Raw genomic sequence first — 23,379 nt, forward strand, 5'->3', positions numbered from 1 at the left:
CAAAGATTATCTACCTCAAACTGTGTTCAAGAAAAGAAAACAATTTTACCATTCTTGTCCTTTGTTCAGTTAACTATTAACAGAATGTATTGACTCAGTTGCATCAATATATTTTCTACAGCATACGACTCAGGCTGAATGTACATAATTAACTTTAAAATCCGGTTAATTTAAGCTTGACTTTAATGTAAGGAACAGATAATAAACACCTTCTTCAATTCCCCTTCCAAATAAAGATCTAAATTACTAATCATGAGTCTCAATACAGCACACATTCACACACACACACACACACACACACACACACAAATTATCTCTCATATCACCTAAAATAAAAAGGGGTTATAAGAGCTGTACATTGACATTCAATATAATAACATTAGTAGCTATGTCATTGAAAGCTAACAATGTGCCAGTGCCCCAGAGACTAACTCTTCAGCAAATCTGCTTCCTCCTCTTCTAGGGACACAGCTGGAGGTCCCACTAATGGATTGTTCCTGGTCCACAGAAGTCTCTGGTGCATGGTCCTCCATACTCTCTCTTCTCATTGATTCAAGGAGATGATCCCAGCAACCTGAAAAACAACTGTTAAAGAGGGGAGAGCTCCAAGATGGAAGAAACCTCATTCTCCAACCACAGTTTGGAGGAGAGCCTGCTGTCAATCAAGATTCCCCATTTTGTACATTCTGTGAGTGAGAAATTATCCTCTGTAATTCTTGCTCCATGATACCTTTGCTGACTTGTTTGTTACCACAGGTAGCATAGCTCCAATAGGTATTCTCATTTAATCAAAAGATATTTTTGTTATTACTTCTATGTATTTATAATGTCTACCATACACACTAGTAATTTTTATTATTACCACGCTAATGTGTAGCAGATTCTTAAAATGTCCTAAAACTCCTTGATCTTAGAAACCCACATACCATTTTCATCACATTTTGCATAAGTCATTTCAGATATTAAATATCTCTGTTAAGAGAAAGACAGATACCATATGGTTTCACTCTTATGTGGATCCTGAGAAACATAACAGAAACCCATGGGGGAGGGGAAGGAAAGAAAAAGAAAAAAAAAAAAAAAGAGGTTAGAGTGGGAGAGAGCCAAAGCATAAGAGACTGTTAAAAACTGAGAACAAACTGAGGGTTGATGGGGGGTGGGAGGGAGGGCAGGGTGGGTGATGGGTATTGAGGAGGGCACCTTTTGGGATGAGCACTGGGTGTTGTATGGAAACCAATTTGACAGTAAATTTCATATATTAAAAAATAAAAAAAATTAAAAAAAAATAAAAATAAAAAAAAAGCTATCTTCCAAAGGGTCACAATTATTATTTTTTTTAAACGTGATTGTCATTTTAAAAAATTTTTGCTATATATTACTCTGTTTAATGGAATAAACTCTAAATAAAGTGGCACTACTTTAAAAAAAAAATATCTCTGTTAAAACCGGAAAATACTCAATAAACTACAGATAAGCATGTGAACTATAACAATGCCAATATTGGTTTGTGAATTCAGAAGAGATGGGAAGTGGCTAATAAGGCAAGACTTATATTTACACTCCTGACAAATAAATGATATTTGTGCTAATTATACAAAGGCAACAGAGATCTGACTCAAATTATCATTGGTTAATTTCCATAAGGTTTTTTTTAATACTGGCCAAAATTAAAGAGCTCTGAGCATCTTTTATTTGTTGGAGCATGAAATAATATGTTCAAAGTGGCAAATTATGTCCTTTAAACCTGGATTTATTTCAAAACAATTCTGGACACTTTGTGCTATTTACATTGCAATTTTCTTTTTGTATATTTTCTATTTGGCAAGCACAGAATTAAACAAGCACCAGAACCTTTCATCTTCCTTTCCCCATAAGAATTCCTACCACCACTCTCCTCTCCCTTGAGCATTAGATCCGTCTTATTCAGCTTATGTGAGTAGGCTAAAATAACCGTGGGATGTTTGAAAAACTGTAAAATAACTGCCTGGGGGTTACACTTAATGATCTCAAAAAGCATTCCAGCTGACACAACCCTACGTAAAAGCCAAAAGGGAGCAGGAGGTATGACAGTAGGGGGTTGGAGATGGAAAGGAAAAGAAGCCTTTTTTTTTTTTATAAGAATGTCATTTTTGTCCTCTCGTGCTCTCATTATGTGTTGCCTACCCAGGAGTCTATAAACGCTGCACCGCCAACATTCCCTACAATGAGCCAAACTCCTAATAATAGCCTGAGAGGCTTCCCTCTCCCCATTCCCTTTTTCCCCTCCTCCAGATATGCAGGCTATAAACTACACATTCGTGTATGTATACAGCATGGTGCATTTTACAAAGCCTGTTCAAATCTGTTTTTGCTAATCTCTAGGACAATAAGGTCCTATTCCTTGTGGCTGAAGAGGTGCATGGTCATAATCCAAATGAAAAAACTGAGGCTCAGGAATGGCAGCAGCTTCCCCACATCACACCAATGCCTCTTGAAGAATGGCCACTGCGCTAGGACCCTCCACAGACCTCCTTAAACACCTTCCTAAACACCTGAAGACTTCCACCTCCATGAACACCCTCTCTCCTGAAATAGTAATAAAAAACTCTAATCTCCTAGTCTTTACATAAACTATGCTCATGCACGAGAATGAAGTTGCGTAGCCCGAGCTAGGAATCAGTGGCCGCGGAAGGAGGCTGCCATGGACTGGGGACTTGTGTGTAGCAGAGCTGGCTGCCACGTCTTTGCTTGGGCCCCTGCAGTTCCTGGAATCTCTGATAGCAATAGCAGGGGCCGGGAGTGCCTGTCTCCTGGCAGCCAAGCAAGAGCCACTCCTCTCTGAGGCAGCCCTCCTGAGAACCATCCTGTTCCTATTGCCAGATTTGATAACTCCAGGGTCGTGCAGGAAAAATACTGGAAATACTTAAGGGTGATTCACAAACCTCAGGTGCAAAATAAAAGCTGTGTTCATTTAATTGCTTTACAATATCAAAGGAGGTTCTTTTATGAGTGTTAGGTTATGCCTGTGAACAATACTGTCCGTGAGCAAGAGATGAACCAGAAAAAGGTGTTAGTAAGAGCATGGAGGTGCCTTCTGTCCACCAAGGTCAGATAGTTTTATATTTTGGCTGTATGAATCAGATGAGAATTTCTCCTCTGCCTCTAAGACCACCAACCTCCTCCAGTAATTAAATTAGTGTTTAATAGCAATGAAAGGAAACTAAGCCTGATAAATCATTCAATCCCTCAGATGTTCATTTGAACACACCTTCTCCTCCCTCCACTTACCTCCTTTGTCCTACATGAATACAAACACACACAGATAATGTGGGTACCACCTTCCATTACATCCATTACCTTCCAAATAATCTATTTTACTTAACTACTATCCATGAGTTACCATCCATGCATGTCTTTCATTTGCTTAATTACTTTTTCATTGATTCAGTGAATATTTATCCAGTGTCTAGTATGGGCCAGGTCCTTGGCTAGGTCAGCTAATCTCAATTCCACATACCTTTCCTGTGGGGCTCATTTACAAATTTTCTTATTAATATCATTCACTCAACAGGTATTGACTAAGCCCCAAACCATCAAGAGGTAAGTTTGAATAGGTGGCACAGAACCAGGCTATTATTGCTTTATTCTACTTCCCTCCAAGTGTCTCAACTCTTCTCCAAATTCCTGCTATTATTGTGGATTCTTTTGCACAATTGGACACAGCTCAGTGTAGCTGTCCCTCATGGAGCCTCCAGTCTCCAAGGCACTGAACCAGTCACTGGAGTGAAAAAACGAACAAGACACTATCCCTGCTCTTCAAAGCCTCCCCAGTCCAGCAGGTGACTATACTATGCTGTGCGGAGGGCAGTCAGAGAAGCGCAATCAAAGGCTGCAGGCAGGAAAGAAAGCAGGCTAGAAACATGTGTAGCTTGTACATTCTGTGACCAGGCCGGGAACTTAATACACATGACCTTGCATATGAACGATTTTACGATCACCATTCTATGTGTCAGGAAACTGAGGCTCAGAAGGGTGAAATAACTTACCTAAGTCTGTCTGACCCACAGGGCAAGAATGTTCATTCCTTTACACCAGACTTTCCCACAGTCGTCATAGCTCAACAGCCCTGCCTTCCGTATTCCCTGCAGCTTCTATATCCCAGATGCTCCCAGATGGGGAGGCTTCAGACACAGGACCACAATCTGTCAGAAAGAAAGAAAATGGGAGCTTTTATATGTCTTTGAAGAGAGTGACCTTTTAAAGGATAGTCACAATATCAAATAACAATGACAAAGTTACAGTTTACAAAGTCATTTATCATTTAATGCACACATGGTAAATGCTATGGGAGCATACTAAAAAAGATTTTTTTAAAAAATAGTGTGATATGGAAAAAAGAAAGAAACTTCACCCCCAACCACCACTAACATTATCACCATCGACCTAAACAAGCACTTGCTATGTGAGCTCTAGACTTCAAGAATACTTTCAGAATTTTATAAAAGTAAAATGTCCAGCTCTGCTGATACTCTTCCTCATCATGGGCCAAGAGAATGCTTTACCAGTGCTCTGTTAACTTATCTGTCTCCTTCTTTATCCCTGTTAACTTCCTGCTGCTAACTTGGAGTGGCACTTCCAAGGCCTATGAGGTGAGTGTGCTTGCCTCCAGATCTCAAACAGAAAAATTAAGAAATAAAAGAAGTACCCACTCCTTGTATCAATTGATCATGAAATATGTGGGAGGCTGAGAACAGGTGTGAATCAGATGGCACCTAGACTTGGCAGATAAAGCCTATAATTAAATAACTCCAATACTCCAAGAAAAGGTCAAGTGTCATAAGTGGGTATGGGGAAAAAAATAATCTGGGAGTTCAAAAAGGAGAACTATTGAATTCTAGAAACTCTTAGAAAATCTTTAAAATGGAATAATTTCACTGTTGTTTTGGAAGATGACGTGAGTGGGTTTTTAGAATTGCTGTTTTCTAAGTGGTAAGTTTCCATTCTAAGTATTTTTGGAGGAATTCTAAAAGCCCTGGTGCCTTCAAATTATAGTTCCAGGAATGCCAAATAAGCAACTGTTGATTGGGGTCACACACAAAAAGTCTGTGTTCCCAGATTACAGAAGTGCTTCAGAAAGACTTAGTATTGGTTGCCATCAAAATTGTATTACAATTATAGGTAGCAATGAAGATTTTCATGGAACCCTGAAAGAAAGAAGAAAAAAAAATTGGAAAACTTTAAGCTGGAGAGAGAGACATTAGCTCCTATTGGGGGTTGGTGGTAAGTTTCATTTTAAAATAAGATTTTATTGTCTCTTAAACACATGGTCTTTCTATAATAAGAGAAAATAAGTTTAGAACAAATGTTCCCAGAGAAAAAAAAAGAAAATCACAAACAAAGGTACAAAGAATAGAGCCATTTTTCTATTGTTCTATTATTATGAAACATGAGAAGACCCCTGGATGCCAGATACCTGATATAAATGGTTCAAAGTGTGTCCAGCTTACGATGGGAAACGCTCCTCTGTGGACAGACCAGAATGCAGAGCCTTGAGCAGCATGTAGACTTCTTCCAGATGCATTGATTACATGCTCAATTATGTAAACCAGATCCAGACACTTGTTTAGCTCACACAAGTTTCAAAATGGGAGGGTTTCCCTAGAAATGTGTACATTGATGTTTCCCCAGAAATGTGTACGTTGATGTTAACCATCTTGCAAAGAAGGCTATCATCTATACACAAGTTACCCAGATGATGGATTATGTTCCTCCAACAAAAATGATCCTTCCTTATACAGTAAATAAGACTCCTTGCCATCCCAAACCATGTTGCAAACCTACTACAGGGCCACTGAGTTAATGAACTCCGGTTCTTAAAAATTATTTATGTCAATAATCCCCTTCATCACTATAAAAAAATAAGAATATGCTGTATCCACTTACCAGGCTACATAATAGCCTACTCATGTGAACTTTCTTCCCATGGCTTTCTCAGCAAAGATGTTGTTTTATGGATGAATCTCATTTAGAAAATTTTCCATGTAGGTCAGGAGAAACTTCTATTTCAATCCATTATAAACAATGTACTCTAACATTCACTGAATATGCTCAAATTTTTTGAAAAATAATTTAGCAATCTTTATAAAAGATCTTCAAAGATAAAAGCCTTAGCCTAATAAAATCCTCCTTTTAAGTATATGTCCCAGGGAAGTCAGAACGTGCCTAAAGATTTATGTGCAATGTTCTCAGTGTCATACTATTCACAAAACTGAAAAAAAAAAAAAACAAAGTCCAATTTTTACCATAGTAAAGAATCATTATGAACCCATTGGTTGGAACAATATAAGTCATTAAAATGTTTTTTAACAAATATTTAATCATGTAGAGAAATTTTCATAATTCAAAGTTACAAGAAAAAAAATTAAAGAGGGAGAATAAAAACTCACTGGGAAGCCATCTCCAACTTCACAACTAAGTATAGGCATGAACCAAATGCATGCTTAGAATATACCAAGATGCTAAAAGTGTAAGAGCTCTATTATGAATAATTCTTATTTTCTTCTCTAACTTTCCTATATTTTAAAAGTATTTACAATGAACATGTACTAGTTTTTTACAGGAAGACATAGACCAACACCATTTCTGTCAGTGTTGCTCAGTGATAGAAAAACAGGTATGATCGTTGGTGTGTGAGGGGACCACAAATAAGGAAAGAAGGCCAGTCTCCAAAAGATGAATGAAAGCCGTAGAAAAACGTGAGCAGCCATTTGTAGCAGGAACCAATGTTTTAAATAAAGAAGCCTTGCTGAGGAGTATGCCTTAACTCAAAAATTCCAATAAAAGAGATGTAGTCTCAGGAAGGCAGAGCAGGGACACACACACACACGCACACACATGCACACATGCACACACGCACACAAAACCTCCTCAGCTAGAGAGAGAGAGAAACAGAGAGAAGGAGAGACAGAGACAAAGAGACCTCAAACAGTAAAAGCAACAAGAGTGGACATAATTCTTCAGCTCTCAGTGCCAAACCAGGTGTTTCAGGAATTGAACTCCATCAACCTGTTTATAGTCTGCCCAGAAGTTCCATCTTCTGGCTAAGATCTGTCTACCCTACAATTTACCTACTCCAAAACACTCATCCTTCTCCATAATATGCCTTGTTTTTCCAAGTTCCTGGGTCTATGGTCACTTTTTTCCCTTCTCCCCTTCTCTTTGCCTTCAAACCAAGTCAGATTTAGAGAGGCATCTGGTCATTAGAAATTTTTAAAGTTCCCAGGTAATTTGAATGTGGAGCCAAATGTGGGGAATCACTTATCTGGTCTCTGGTCATTTCTATTTTTGTGTCTGTCCCCCTAGTACCACCCTTACCATCTCCCACAAATTGAATCAATAAATAACAGGGACTTGTCCATTCATTAATTCCTTCATCCAATAGGTATTTACTATGTGCCTTTATGTGCGAGGCATTATTAATTTTCATATCTGACCTCCTTTGTCTCCTTCTTCCTGCCCATTCAACATCTAGCATATAGCTTGGCTTAGAATAAAAACTCAATAAAATTGTGTTTTAATTCACTGAAATCATCACTAGGGATTTTCAGCCCTTAATCACTGTCTTAAATCGCTCTTCTTTAAGAGTGTCAATTAGCTAAGGTGTCAGGCACTTAACTTCTTTTTAACATTATACTAGCTTTGTATATTTTAGATCTGGAAAGGATCTTAAAATCCAACTGTCTCTAGGATACAACTCTAAGGATAGTGTTTGTTCTGAACAGTCCATCTCACACAACACAAGGAGTTCATACATTTAAAATGTAAGTACAATGACTTCACAAAAGAATATATACATGGGAAGTAGAAACCTCATTTCTTTTTGGTTAGGATAAGGAGGAAACACATGGCAAAAAGGTGACATCTATTAAATTAGTGTAAAGTCTTCTTGAGTACTCACATGATATGGTATTTAACTGAAAACTCCTGAGGCTCCCTGTTCTCTATTGAGTAAAATCCAAAGGCTGTTCCCACTCTTTAAACCCTTCCTTCAGGGCCGTGCTCCCTCCCCTTCCAACCCCTCTCTCCTCCTCAGCCCACCTTCTCCTAAAGGCACTATTTGTAATAAAGTTTGCTAATCTCCCAAACATGGTTTGCTTACTCTTTTCTTCCTGCCATACACATTCTTCCCTTCTGGGCTCTCACATGAAAAGGAAATGGCAATACTAATTTTTTTTTTTTTTGCCTTTCCCCTCAGGCTTTCATACCGGCAGTTAATTAAATGTGGATTTCCACTAGCTCAATCTGTTTCAGGAAACAGAAAAGTCAAAAAGAGCAAAGGACTTAAAGTCTCCCTTGATAAGTCCTAATTAACTGGCCAATCAGAAATCATCCTAGTGTTTAGGATAATAACTATGCCCAGGTATGATTTCATGCAAAGTTTAAATAGGACATACTCAAAACAAGTCAGAGAAGAGGATATCCATAAAAGACGGGTTGAGAAGAGGTCAGTTTGATTCAAAAGTGCATGCATTTGAGCACTCTGCTGCCACTGAAGTTCAGTTACACATACACACGCACACGCACTAACATATGTACACACAAGTACAAGTGCGCACATACATGCATATGTCCATACACACAGAGAGACACAAAAACATACTTGCACGTGACTTTGTACACATACACGCAGATACATACTAACATACTTGAAAAAAAAACACGCATATACTACTCATACACAGCTGCACATATCCATATCCACACATATGCACATGTACACAAATGCACATGTATGCACGCTCTTATTTTACCTCCCAAACAAAAGTCTAAGTTCCATGAGGCTGGTACCATGTCCTCTACTTGTAAATTTCTACAGCACTTGACTGAGCTGAGCCCACGTGAAGTACTCAACAAATACAAGTTAACTCAAAACGTTTACATAATTTTCTACATTGGTATGTCTAAATTTACTAATCATTTGACCTTCTTTATATAACTTCATATCTTGTTTTTCCCAACTGAAAACTGTGAAAAACCCCTGCTTTTCTCATAAAATTATAGGGATGCTCAAAGCTCATGATCCTGGAGCACATGCACTTTTGTAAAGGGGAATGCAAATTTGATAAGGTTCATGATCTCATCAAGTTCTATATAAAATAAGACTGGAGATGAAAGGAATGTTCATAGAGAGAGATGGAATAATCTGAGGAGCAGGAAGTTTAGATTTTCTTTTCTGAAAAGAGCAGCCTTGTTTTGTTTGCTTTTTGGCTTTTATGTGTTTAAAGATAATGCTGATTTGACTTTAGTGTTCCATGTTACAGTATCATACTAATTGTTCTTAGGGAAATAATGAATAGAAAGCGGCAGAATTATTGAGGACATTTCAGGCCTGTGAATGGATTTGCATGTTAACAGAAACCAAACACGATACTCGGATTGAGGCTCAAATACACATGAGACATGACATTAAACCTGATCCACAACTACATCTAAGCCCTTCAAGGCTACTTGATATACTTGAAGCAGAATGTTTTATCATAAAGCTGTATTTTTCAAACTCTTTTACATTGTGGCCAGGCAGTGGGAAGAATAATGCCCTCCTACAATGTCTACACTCTAATATTCAGACCTTGAATATATGAGGCTAAATTCAGGACCTAAAATAAGTGACAAAGCAGGCATCTTTACCCAGCAAGCACCTTATAGGACTATCTTTTCTCTCCTAAGGTTATCTGAAAATACGTGGCTCACAAATCTTTTAATAGTCTCTGACACCTAGATAAGCCCACAGTAGATGCTCAGTAAATATATCTGAATGAGCAAATAAATGAGCAAATAGATGAAGCGATGAATTTGGTTGACCTTGGCACATCTTTTAGATCAGGATTTTTCAACCTCGGTACTATTGATATCTTGAGCGAAACAATCCTTTGTTGTAGGGCACTGTTCGTGCATTATAGGATGCTTAGTAGCATCCCTGACCTCTCCCCACAAGATGCCATTAGCATCCCCCACCAATTGTGAGAATCAAAAATGTCCCAATCGGGGGTGCAAAATTGCCCCTGGTTAAGAACCTCCACTTTAGAACAAAGGTCCTCAGCTATGGTTGCATGTTAGAATAACTTAGAAAGACTTTCAAGAACCCAAGGCTTAGACCACACTTCAAATTAACAAGTCAGACTCATTCAGGGTGGCGTCTAAGTAGTTTCCAAAAGCACTCAAGTGATTCCCATTTGCAGCCAAATGTTGAGAATCACTTCTCTAGCTGCTCACTATTAACACTGTGGTCTTTGGACCAGCAGTTGGGCATTACCTTGGGAGAAATGGAGAATCTCAGGCCCTACCTGAGACTCAGACTCAAGACAGAGTCCAGGCAGGAGACAGAAACCACACCAATTATTTAAACAGTGAGAATTTCATATAAAGAATTGTTAACTGGAAACAAGATGAGGATGGCAGAGTGGGAAGACGCCGAGCTCATCTCCTCCCGCAGACAAACCAGAACTACAACTACTTGCAGAACGAGTATCTCTGATAACTGGAGATTCACTGAAAAGACTTCACACACAACTAAGGATGTAAAGAAAACTCACACTGAGATGGGCAGGAGAGGCAGAGACACAGTCTAATCAGGATGCACATCCACATCGCTGAAGCAGCAACCTGCAAATGAGAGGGCTATCACAATCATAGAGACCCTCCCTGACAAATGAGGGGTCTGAGCCCAGCGTTGGGTTCTCCAGCCCAGGGGTCCTTTACCAGGAAGAAGAGACCCCCTAAGGTCTGACTTAAATGAGCAGGTCTTTTGTCCAGGAGAGCTGGAGAGCAGCAGGAAACCAAGACTTTGCTCTCCAAGGGCACAAGTACAATCTTACTCACTCTAAGTCCCAGTGCAGAGGCAGCAGTTTGAAAAGTACCGTGGTTACACTTGAAGGCGAATCACTGACAAATTTTAGGGCATATGCCAGAGGGGCAGGGATCTGTTAGAATATTGTCTGATGGAAGGACTGGCAGCCATCTCTTTTTTTTACTCCCCTTCCACCTACCTGGCCTGGCACTGGTGGGAGCCGTTTCTGATACTGTCCATGTGCTGTGCCAGCACCACTGGCTCTGCCCTGGGGTTCCCCTGCACACTCACCCTGCCCAACCTGCCTACCCCAGCCAGGGCACTTCTCGAGCAGTTCCCTGCCCCATCACACCCAGAGGAAATAAAGTCTCAATAAATAAGTAAAAAGATCAAGGAACCTAAGAGGTAGTTCTTTGAAAAGATAAGCAAAATTGATAAATCTTCAGGAAGATTCATTAAGAAAAAAAAGGGGGGGCCTGGGTGACTCAGTTAAGTGTCTGACTCTTGATTATTTCAGCTCAGGTCATGATTTCACACTTCATGAGCTCAAGCCCTGCATCAGGTACTGTGCTGACAGTGCAGAGCCTACTTGAGATTCTCTCTCTCTCTCCGCCCCACCCCCGCCCCTCTCCCACTCATTCTTTTTTGTCTCTCTCAAAATAAATAAATAAACTTAAAAAGAAAAAAGAAAAAGAGAGAGAGGGCCCAAATAAACAAAATCAGAAATCAAAGAGAGATTACAACCGATACCACAGAAATACAAAGGATCATAAAAGACTACTACAAATAATTATATACCAACAAATAAGACAACCCAAAAGAAATGTATAAATTCCCAGAAACATGCAATCTACTAAGACTGAATCAGGAATAGGAAATCTGAATGGATTTATCCCTATTAATAAAATTGAATCAGTATTCAAAAATTTCTGACAAACAAGTTCAGAACCAGATGGCTTCACAGGTGAATTCTACCAAACATTTAAAGAGTTAATACCTATCCTTCTCAAACTATTTCAAAAAATGGATAAAGAAAGGAAGGCTCCCAAACTCATTCTATGAGGCTAGCATTGCTCTGATACCAAAACCAGACAAAAATACCACAAAAAAAAAAAAAAGAAAAGAAAATTACAGGCCAATATCCCTGACGAACACAGATGCAAAAATCCTCAACAAAATATTAGCAAACTGAATTCAAAACCACATTAAGAAAGGATCATATACCACAGTCAAGTGAGGTTCATTCCAGGGATACAAGGATGGATGGTTCAGTATCTGCAAATCAATCAATATGATCCACCACATTCACAAAAAGAATGGTGAATACCATAAATCATATGATCATCTCAATAGATGCAGAAAAAGCATTTGATAAAATTCAATATTTGTGATAAAAACTCAATAAATGTCAGATATGATAAACCCACAGTTAAATCATATTCAACAGTGAAAAGCTAAACGCTTTTCCTCTAAAATCATGAGTAAAACAAAGATTCCCACTCTCGCCATTTTTATTCAACATAGTGTTGGACGTCCAAGCCACCAGCAAGCAGGTAAGAAAAAGAAATATAGGCATCCAAATTGGAAAAGAAGTAAAACTGTCACTGTTTGCAGATGGCATGATACCATGTATAGAAAAACCCCCCACCAAAAAAACTACTTGAACTAATAAATGAATTCAGTAAAATCACACAATATAAAATTAATATATAGATTATATATAATAGATTTGTATTTCTATGTACTAATAATGAACTATCGGAAAGAGAAACTAAGAAAACAATCCCATTTACAACTTATCAAAGAATAAAATATCTAAGGATCAATTTAACCAAGGAAGTGAAAGACCTATGCTCTGAAAACTAGAAGATAATAATGAAAGAAATTGAAGATGACACAAATAACTGAAAAGATATGCCATGCTCATGGTTTGGAAGAATACTGTTAAAATGTCCATATTACCCAAAGCAATCCACGGAATCAATATAATCCCTATCAAAAGATCAATGGCATTTTTCACAGAGGTAGAACAAGTAATCCAAAACTTTGTATGGAAACACAAAAAACCTGAATAGCAAAAGCGATCCTGAAAAGGGAGAATAAAAGCTGGAGGTATGATACTCCCTGATTTCAAGCTATACTACAAAACTACAGCGATCAAAACAGTATGGTACTGGCACAAAAACAGACACATGGATCAATAGAATGGAACAGAGAGAGCCCAGAGAGAAACCCATGCTTACATGGTCAACTAATTTTTGACAAAGGAGGCAAGAATATACAAGGGGGAAAAGGCAGTCTCTTTAGTGAATGATGCTGGGAAACCTGGACAACTACATGCAAAACAATGAAATTGAACCACTTTCTTACACCAAAATGATTTTTGAGTTTATTTTTTTATATGGTGTAAGAACAAAAAGAAAACACTAATTTGAAAAGATATTTGCACCCCTTTGTTCATCGCATTATTTACAATAGCCAACCTATTGAAGTACCTATCAATAGATGAGTGGATAGAGAAAGGGTAGTATACACACACACACACACACACACACACACACACACAATGGAATATCACTCAGCCATAAAAAAGAATAAAATCTTGCCATTTGCAACAGCATGGGTGGATCTAGGGGATATTATGCTAAGTGAAATAAATCAGACAGAAAAATACCATATGATTTCACTCAAATGCAGAATCTAAAAAACAAAACAAATGAACAAACAAAATAGAAACAGACCTATAGATACAGAGAACAATCTGGAGACTACCAGAGGGTAGGAGAGTGTGGGAACTGGCAAAATAAGGGAAGATGAAAAGGTAGAAACTTCCAATTATAAAATAATTAAATCACAGGGATGTAATGTAAAGCATAGGAAATTTAGTTAATATTGTGGCAACTGTGTATGATTTAGCTAGATTTAGTGGTGATCACTTCATAATGTATATAAACATTGAAGCACTGTGTTGTATACCTGAAACTAATATAATAGTGTATGGCGTCTACACTTAAATCAAAAAAAAGTTTTTAATTGTTCATTAAATTATTAGAGTTGTTAAGTAGGTAATTGAAAGAGTAAAAATAAAGGTCACCTATATTAGGGAGATAACAACTGCAGAAAGCGGTGACCGCCTTTAAGCTTAGGGAAATACAGGAAAGAGGTTGAAACCTCTGACAGGGGAGTTGCATGGCCAGTGCTGGGGTCTCTGAAGGGCATAATGAAGTTCATCTTGAGAAGGCTGGAAAAACTGAAAATTGCCACAGGAAGGACGCGCTGCTCCCAGATGGGAGAAGCACTGCTGAGGTGATGTTCACAGGGGCAGCAAGTAGACAGATCCTTTCTCCCTCCTCCAGCTCTGCAGTCTCCCTCTAGTGCCCCAACTGAAAAAGTCTATCTAGCCTGGAGCCAGCTGGCAAAGCATAAATGTGGTTTGCAGAGTCCAGCCCTTGCAACACCAAGGGGAGCTTGAAAGTGTGGGTTTGGAGTTGAGAGACAATAGTTTAACAAAGGCACATCCACTGATTCAGAATCTGCATTTTAGCAAGATCCCCAGGGGGTTCCTATGCACATCAAGGTGTAGGAAATCCTGCTGCAGAGTCTGTCACTTCTTTTATCAATCCTGACTTTTAAACAAGTTACCTCAAACAAGTTACAAGTTAGTCAGTAGCCTGGCGGCAACCCCCTACTTGCAAATAATCACAATGCCAATGGTGCAAACCACTGCTTTATTGTGGTTTTATACGTCTTATTGTCTCATATGTCAAGGGAGAAAGAAATGAATTCAGGCTCTGTGTTCTCTTAAAAACTCAGTATTTCCCTCTCTGTTCTTCCCTTTCTAGTTCAAAGTATTACAAGCAAAAGCAAGTCGGCATTCTTTTGTTTCTTAGTCCTTAAATGGCTAAGTAAAATCCAAAAACTTCAAGTGTTCAATTAATATCAACACAACAAGAGCCCTCAAGGAGATTCTGGGTCCTTTAACTCACCAGGGGACCAGTAAGTCTGAGAACTATTTCTTTACCACACAGCCGCCTCAGCTTCTCTCCGGGAAAGAGGCTGGAGCGTCTCACTCCACCAGGCATCTGGCAAATGTGCCTTGTTCACCACAAGAGATACCAGGTGGGAAAGCATGGCGGCTCAGTGCCCACACACGGACGCAGCTGATAACTGGTCTGCAAACGTCCTCCTCCAGAGCATCAGCATGTTCTCCATAGCACCACCTTGGCATAGCCAGCACGTTCCCAGGACAGGGGGTTTATTTGTGAACGTTCCTGGTACGCTTCTGCCACCCAGTGGACATCCTTAACTCTTATGCTTGGACTTCAATTGTGAAGTCTAGCGTTTTGAATTTATTTAAAGCTGAAGTATAATCGTTCCTAAAAACTGCCAATCTTTTTAATAAATGCATTAGAAAGTTATTTTAAATGGAATATATTCACACATGTGGGCAAGTGTAAACAACGTATGCACACATATTCAATTTTACATAAATGGAAATTTATAGTATGCTTTTATAGTGAGAACACAGTTCATATGAAAGTGCGAATGAAAACAAAATGACTTTTTTTTCAAATGTGGGAAGATTCTTCATAGTTCCAAAATACACTAAGAAGATCAGAGTTCCATATATAGGTACATGTTCAGTTTTTATGTTCAAACATTATAAATTCTCTTTCAACTTTCGCATGAAGTAAAAAAATCAAGTAACACAAAAAGTGTCAAGTATTTTGATTCAAAGGTTCACATTTGTTGCAGGCTTGCCAAAATATTTTATTTTGTGAGATTGTTTTGTTTGTGTATAGGGTTATTTTTCTCACATATTTTATCAACCATGGATTCTGAGATTTTTAAGTTCTTTAAGACAATCCATGCGAAATTTAGGGATTATTCTGAATGTGGATGAGTAAATTGATGAGTAAATATGCTGATAAAATATTATATGACATTCTTCAAAGAACAACAAAAAATTGTAATTCCTAATAATCATGTATTTACTATGTAGAAACTAGAAGGCCAGATGTCTTACATTAAAAGGGGGGGAAACCCCAGTTTTAAATCATCTTATGAATTTATTAATAATTTTTGATAATTAATGAAATAAAATATGAGATTATAGATAAAGACTCTTCTGAAAATTTCATATCCTTAGGCAACTCTGACTCAATTGCTAGCAAACATATTATAGAAATCCTGCTCTTGAGTAAAAAAAAAAAAAAAAAATCACAGAAATTTAAGAAACATTAAGAAAAGTTTAAGGAGATAGAGAAAACACATGAAAGCTATTTGATTTTTAAATTTCATTAAAATAACTAAAAAGTTACATGACAATTTCCAAGCAGTTAGCTAATTATGCAAAAATGATTTCAGGCATTAGAAACTATCATGAAAAGGGAGAAAGGTTTTTATCGTGTTATGTTTCAACTGAACTTGAACTATAACAGCTGAGATGCACCAGCTCCTTTTGGAATTTATCCTGGTTCATTGCAAAGTGCATATGGCAAAAACTGCATGTGGTGAGTCAAACTCAATTAAAATAAGACCAGAAAATTGATTTGAAATGGCAATTTAGTTGAACCAGAACTGGACCCAAATTATTTTGTTACTCTACCAATCAAAATCATTCCAAACTCCTACCTTCACTTTACTAAACTAAATAAGGCTATCATTACAATTGCATTTTGATGTTGAATTGTACAAAAAGGCAAGATTAAATTAAGTAGCAATTTTCTGCTTCCTTTATGAGTTCGCTGCAATGTGTGAGGGCTTAACATTTTTTGCCTTTTCCGTCAAAATGAAAAATCAATTAATAATCCACAGCACAAGAGTTTGTAAAGGGTTGAGAAACAATGCATATCGGATATATGATTTGTAAATATTTTTTCCCATTCCATAGGTTCCATTTGTTTTGTTTTGTTTTTGCTATAGAGTTGTAGGAGTTCCTTATATATTTTAGACATTAAAGAGGGGTTGTTAAATTATGTAAAGCTTCAGTTACACTAAATGAATATCCTTGTTCTGTCTCCACAGCTTTCCTTTTCCAGAATGTCATATGGTTGTAATTATGTAATAAACAACATTTTTATATTAGTTTCTTTTTCTTAGCAATATGCATTTCTATGTCTTTATTGCAGCTTGATAGCTCATTTCTTCCTATCACTAAATAATATTCTATTGTCTGGATATACCACAGCTTATATATACATTCATCTACTAAAGGACTTTTTAGTGCTTCTAAGTTTTGGTAACTATGACAAAAGCTGCTGTAAGTGTTCACGTGCAGGTTTATATGTAGACATAAATTTTCAACTCGTTTGTGTAAATACTGAGGAGCACAATCGCTGAATCATATAACAGCATGTTTAATTTTCTAAGGAAATGCCAAACTACCTATCAAGGAGGCTGTATCATTTTGCATTCACATCGCCTGTCACTTCCTATCCTCACCAGCATTTGGTGTTATGTGTTTTGGATTTTAGCCATTCCGATCAGTATATAGTGGTATCTCGTTGTTTTAATTGGCAATTTCCCAAATGACAAATGATATGGTCATCTCCCTGTTTATCTTCTTTGTTAAAGTGTCTGTTCAGATCTTCTTCTCATTTTTAAAATTGGATTATTTTTTTACTGAGTTTTAAGAGTTCTTTTTAAAGAAAACCAAAGTGGGAGGCATCATAATCCCAGACTTTACCTCTACTACAAAGCTGTAATCATCAAGACAGTATGGTATTGGCACAAAAACAGACACATAGACAAATGGAATAGAATAGAGAACACAGGATTGGACCTACAAATGTATGGCCATTATCTTTTGGACGTTTTATAGCTTTTCATTTTACCTCTAGGCCTATGATCCATTTTGAGTTAATTTTTATGAAACTCTGTGTCTAGAATCTTTTCTTTTTTCCATATGTGGACATACAATTGTTCCAGCACCATTTGTGAAAAATATCCTTTCTCCATGGAATTGTCTATGTCAAGGATCAATTGACTATATTTGTGTGAGTCGATTTCTGGGCTCTCTGTTTCACTTACGTGTTTTCTATTCTTCCATCAACACCACACTGTCTTGATTATTATAGCTTTATAGTACATCTTTTTTTAATTAATTAATTAATTAATTTGAGTACGGGCGCCTGGGTGGCTCAGTCGGTTAAGCGACCAACTTCGGCTCAGGTCATGATCTTATGGTTGGTGGGTTCAAGCTACACATCAGGCTCTGTGCTGACAGCTCGGAGCCTGGAGCCTGCTTCAGATTCTGTGTCTCCCTCTCTCTCTGCCCCTCCCCCACTCATGCTCTTCTCTCTCTCTCTCTGTCTCAAAAATAAATAAATGTTCAAAAAAATTATTTATTTATTTGAGTATACTTGACGCTTTATAGTAAATTTTGAAGTTCAGATGTGTTAATCCTCCAACTTTGTTTATTTCCTTCAATATTTGACTGGCTATCCTGGGCCTTTAGCCTTTTTATATAAACATTATCATCAGTTTATCAATATCTACAAAATAACTTGCTAGGATGTCCAGTGGCCTTGCACTGGATCTATAGATCAACTCAGGAAAAGCAGACAACAATATTGAGTTTCCCAATCCATGTGTATGGAATATCTATTTATTTAAATCTCTTTTTGTTTTTGTTCATCACAGTTTTACAGTTTTCCTCATATAGATGTTAGATATATCTTGTTATACCTATTTTTCTTTTCTTTTCTTTTTGTACTAATGTAAATGGTACTGTGTTTTCAATTTCAAATTCCAATTGTTCATTGCTGTTATATAGGAAAGTAACTGCCTTTTGTGTATTAACTATGCATCTTATAAACTTGTTATAATTCCTTATTAGTTCTGGAAATTGTCTTGTTATTCTGTAGGATTTTCTACATAGACAATCCTATCACCTACGAATCAAAACATTTTTGTTTCTTCCTTCCTAAATGGTATTCTTTCTTTTTCTTTCTTTCTTTCTTTCTTTCTTTCTTTCTTTCTTTCTTTCTTTCTTTTTGTTCTTTCTTTCTTTCTTTCTTTCTTTCCTTTTTTTTTGGACCTACTGGATTAACAAGGACTTACAGCACAATGTTAAATAGGAGTGGTGAGACATCCTTGCCTTACTCCTGAGCTTAGTGAGAAAGTATCTAATTCCTCACCACTAAGTATGATTTTTAGCTGTAGATTTTTCATAGATTTTTTAAATCAAGTTAAAGATGTTCTATTCTCAGTTTGCTGAGATCTTGATTTACTTTAATTAATATTAGTATGTTTCGGTATTAAACTCAGAAATATCTGTCTTAAAGCATGGTGGGCAATATATCATCTTTCCTTTTCTAACCTAAAACTTCTAAAATAAGAGTATGTCCAACATACATCATATTTTTAAATGAAGAAAAAAAATGATAATCCAAATAACTTCCAGTGGGTGTAGATAAGTACCAATGGCATTTTCCAGTCTTGAATGAAAACTATATTTAAGCAAAATAACCCTCCAATTTTCTTGGTCAAAATCACTTCTTTAAACCATTATGTATACTAATGATTTTAAATTTTTGCCTATGACACTTAGCTATGTCTCCAATTACCTCAACACATATAATAATATTTTTAAACTACTATTATGTTCCCTCTAATTTTCTCAATACAATCATAGGTGCCATGTGCAATAAACATCCAAAGCAATTTTATAATTTTTATCATTGGCTCTGGATTGTTTACAGATACACTGTACATTATGCCAAACTTCTCCTTGAGACAATATCTGGACTGTTTCTGTTATGGTAAACCAACACTTGGGAAAGAATATACCACCACATGGATGGCCAGATTGAAAACTTCATGTGAAATTCCCACAATACTAACCACCAAGAAGAGCTCTCTAGAACAATAAACTACTCTTACATTTTATCCTCACAAAAGTAATTCATAAGTGTCCATAGAACACTTAAGAAATGCTTTACCACAGGCATTAAATACAAGAAACAGATTACAGGAATGAAAGTATGACATGTTTTATCAAAGTGAGGATATATTTCCAAAATTACTGACGTATCTGTCAATCCAAAGAAGGCTCAACCTTAGTTATTACCATCCATGAAATATCTAAGACCCCTTTGAGCATGTACTCATTTCTTGAATTTTCACAGTCAACAGAACTCTTGTTGCAGCTTGATAATACAGCCTACTACTATATTAAATTGCTAATCTCCCATAGAGATCCAATATGGATCTCAGATATTTTCTAATTTTTAAAGAGGGAGGAATTAAAAACAAGTTGAAATGACAATATACATGGGTACAAAAATGACTGAGTACAGATCAAGTTTACAATGAACCTGAGTTATGCAGAATGAATATAATCTTGCACAAGTGAAAACTAGTTTCTATCATTTTCTACCCTTCAAAGTCATCTCAGTAAATTCCCCCCAAAACCTTCATATCTCAGAATTTCCTTCTAGTTATCCATTGTTTTGCTTATTCTCTTCAGCTTAAATAAGGTGAAACCTGAGATTACTTTTCACTGACCTTAAAACTTGGTTAGTAGCCATCTGGCCTTACAAAGATGGGCAGGTCCCTGTATGTGAGCCAACATACATATTTTTACTTTGCTTAATATCCTGTCATGTTGTCAAATAATTCTAATATTTGAAAAGAATGGTCAAGAATAGTTATTTACTATGTTCTTTCATTGACTGTAATTTCTTTTTATTTGACTTCATGGGCAACTGGTTGGTATAACTCCAAAGGATAACTTAGTTTTTTATTTATGGCAACCTGAAAACTAAAGTCCTCAAGAAACAAACATGATTTATAATGACGATAAAATGAGATATTGGGAAATAGGAACAAGTTATACACAATGAAGTTATGGTTCTCAAAAGGTCACAATGCTGTAGACTGATGGCCTCCAAATACCATTACTATGACTCAGAATGCGTCCTTTGAACAGCTGAACATTATGTTACAGTTAGGGTTTAAAAGTTGAGAGCCTTCTATTATTTTACCCTCGGTTAGGCCTCAATTCTGCAGTGTGCATTCTTCAGGGGTACACATATCTCCAGACCTACAAAAGGGGCAAATGGAAGTAAGTGAAATCCTAGTAAAGAGTAAGAATATCTGGCTCAAACACTCAAAAGTTGTGTTAGTGTGAGCCAATTTTTTGGTTTTCATGACATTCATTTTATATTATGGAAGCAATATGAATGCTAAAAGAAGAAAATAACTTGCACACGGTTGTTATCAAACACAGACAGATTAGAAGGGGCCAAGTCTAATGGCAAGGGAGGCTGTGGCCACAATTCATGAAAGAGATGATGGTGAGTAGAACTAATGCAAGTCCACAAGTTTGGAGAACAGCAACAGACTGGAGATGTATTTAACTGGTATTATCAACAGGAATTGACTTTTAATTGGGTGAGGTAGGGAAGGGCCAAGTATTGTTCCCAGGTGTCTGTCTTAGACAGTTATAAACTTAGGGTGTCTTTCTGTGGGAGAGTGAGCATAGGACATGGAATAGATTGGACAGTGGGATAGCAGAGGGATGAGAGTTAAAAGCAGTTGGTTTTATTATGCCTGTAGAAAACCCATATGTGCAATTGGAAGCTGGATATATGGTCTGAGGTAGAAGGAGAAATGGTGTGAAAATAGTAATGGGGAGCGAGGGATACCATTCCACCCTTAGCCCTGAGTCTAAGGGGTTGCTTGGTAAGTGATATAATTCAAGGTAGAACCAAGTTTTATTTTATTTTATTTTATTTATTTTTTATTTTTTTTCAATATATGAAGTTTATTGTTAAATTGGTTTCCATACAACACCCAGTCCTCATCCCAAAATGTGCCCTCCTCAATACCCATCACCCACCCTCCCCTCCCTCCCACCCCCCATCAACCCTCAGTTTGTTCTCAGTTTTTAAGAGTCTCTTATGCTTTGGCTCTCTTCCACTCTAACCTCTTTTTTTTTTCCTTCCCCTCCCCCATGGGTTTCTGTTACGTTTCTCAGGATCCACATAAGAGTGAAACCATATGGTATCTGTCTTTCTGTGTATGGCTTATTTCACTTAGCATCACACTCTCCAGTTCCATCCATGTTGCTACAAAGGGCCATATTTCATTCTTTCTTATTGCTACGTAGTACTCCATTGTGTATATAAACCACAATTTCTTTATCCATTCATCAGTTGATGGACATTTAGGCTTTTTCCATAATTTGGCTATTGTTGAGAGTGCTGCTATAAACATTGGGGTACAAGTGCCCCTATGCATCAGTACTCCTGTATCCCTTGGGTAAATTCCTAGCAGTGCTATTGCTGGGTCATAGGGTAGGTCTATTTTTAATTTTTTGAGGAACCTCCACACTGTTTTTCAGAGTGGCTGCACCAATTTACATTCTCACCAACAGTGCAAGAGGGTTCTTGTTTCTCCACATCCTCGCCAGCATCTATAGTCTCCTGATTTGTTCATTTTGGCCACTCTGACTGGCATGAGGTGATATCTGAGCGTGAACCAAGTTTTAATTAAGGAAAGGAGGTAAAGGAAGTCTTTAGAGAAGAAGTTGGGGATGTGGGGAGGTTGCTGTTATTAGAACTCTTTTGCTACAGCACAGGTATCAACATACAATCACTTCACGGACATCAACCACAGAGACCAGAAGCAGACAACTAACCCTTTCGTCTTTGCATTTATATTTGCTCTTTCGGAAATATTTGGCACTATAGTTTTATAGCATTTATAGTTTTATAGCCTTAGTTTATGCAAAACCATAGTACTCAATTTTAAAAATGCAAACCAGAACCTCTTCTTAGAAATTCATCACCTTTGGGGCATTTGGGTGGCTCAGTTGGTTGAGTGCCCGACTCTTGATTTCGGTTCAGGTCATGATCCCAGGGAAGTGGGATCAAGCCCCATGTTATGCTCAATGCTCAGGGCTTACGATTCCCTCTCTCTACCTCTACCCCTCTCCCCCACTTGTGTTCTCTCTCTCTCTCTCTCTCTCAAAAATAAAATAAATTTTAAATTTTTATTTATTTATTTATTTTTGAGAGAGAGAGAGAGAGAGAGAGAGAGATAGCACAAGCTGAGAAGGGGCAGAGAGAGAGAGGGAGACACAGAATCTGAAGCAGGCTCTAGTCTCCGAGCTGTCAGCACAAAGCCCAACACAGGGCTAGAACCCATGAACTGTGAGATCATGACCTGAGCTGAAGTCGGACACTTAACCGACTGAGTCACCCAGGCGCCCCCCAAAATAAAAATTTTTAAAAAGAAATTCATCATCGTAGAGCTTGAAGAAACCTTAAAATCACATAATTCCTTGAAATGACTTGCATTCAAGGCCATATTATTAAAGTACAGATTTCTATACCGTCATAAGTAAAAGAATAAAATAGTTTTATTCATGTGCCATTGGAGATAAAAATAACGTCATCTATGGGACACCCGGGTGACTCGGTTAAGTGGCCAACTCTTGACTTTGGCTCAGGTCATGATCTCATAGACTGTGAGCCCCTCATCAGGTTCTGTGCTGACAGTGCAAAGCCGACTTGGGATTCTCTCTCTGTGCCCCTACCCAGCTC

Source organism: Panthera tigris, chromosome B2, assembly GCF_018350195.1.
Source record: "Panthera tigris isolate Pti1 chromosome B2, P.tigris_Pti1_mat1.1, whole genome shotgun sequence".
In the NCBI taxonomy this organism is placed as follows: domain Eukaryota; kingdom Metazoa; phylum Chordata; class Mammalia; order Carnivora; family Felidae; genus Panthera; species Panthera tigris.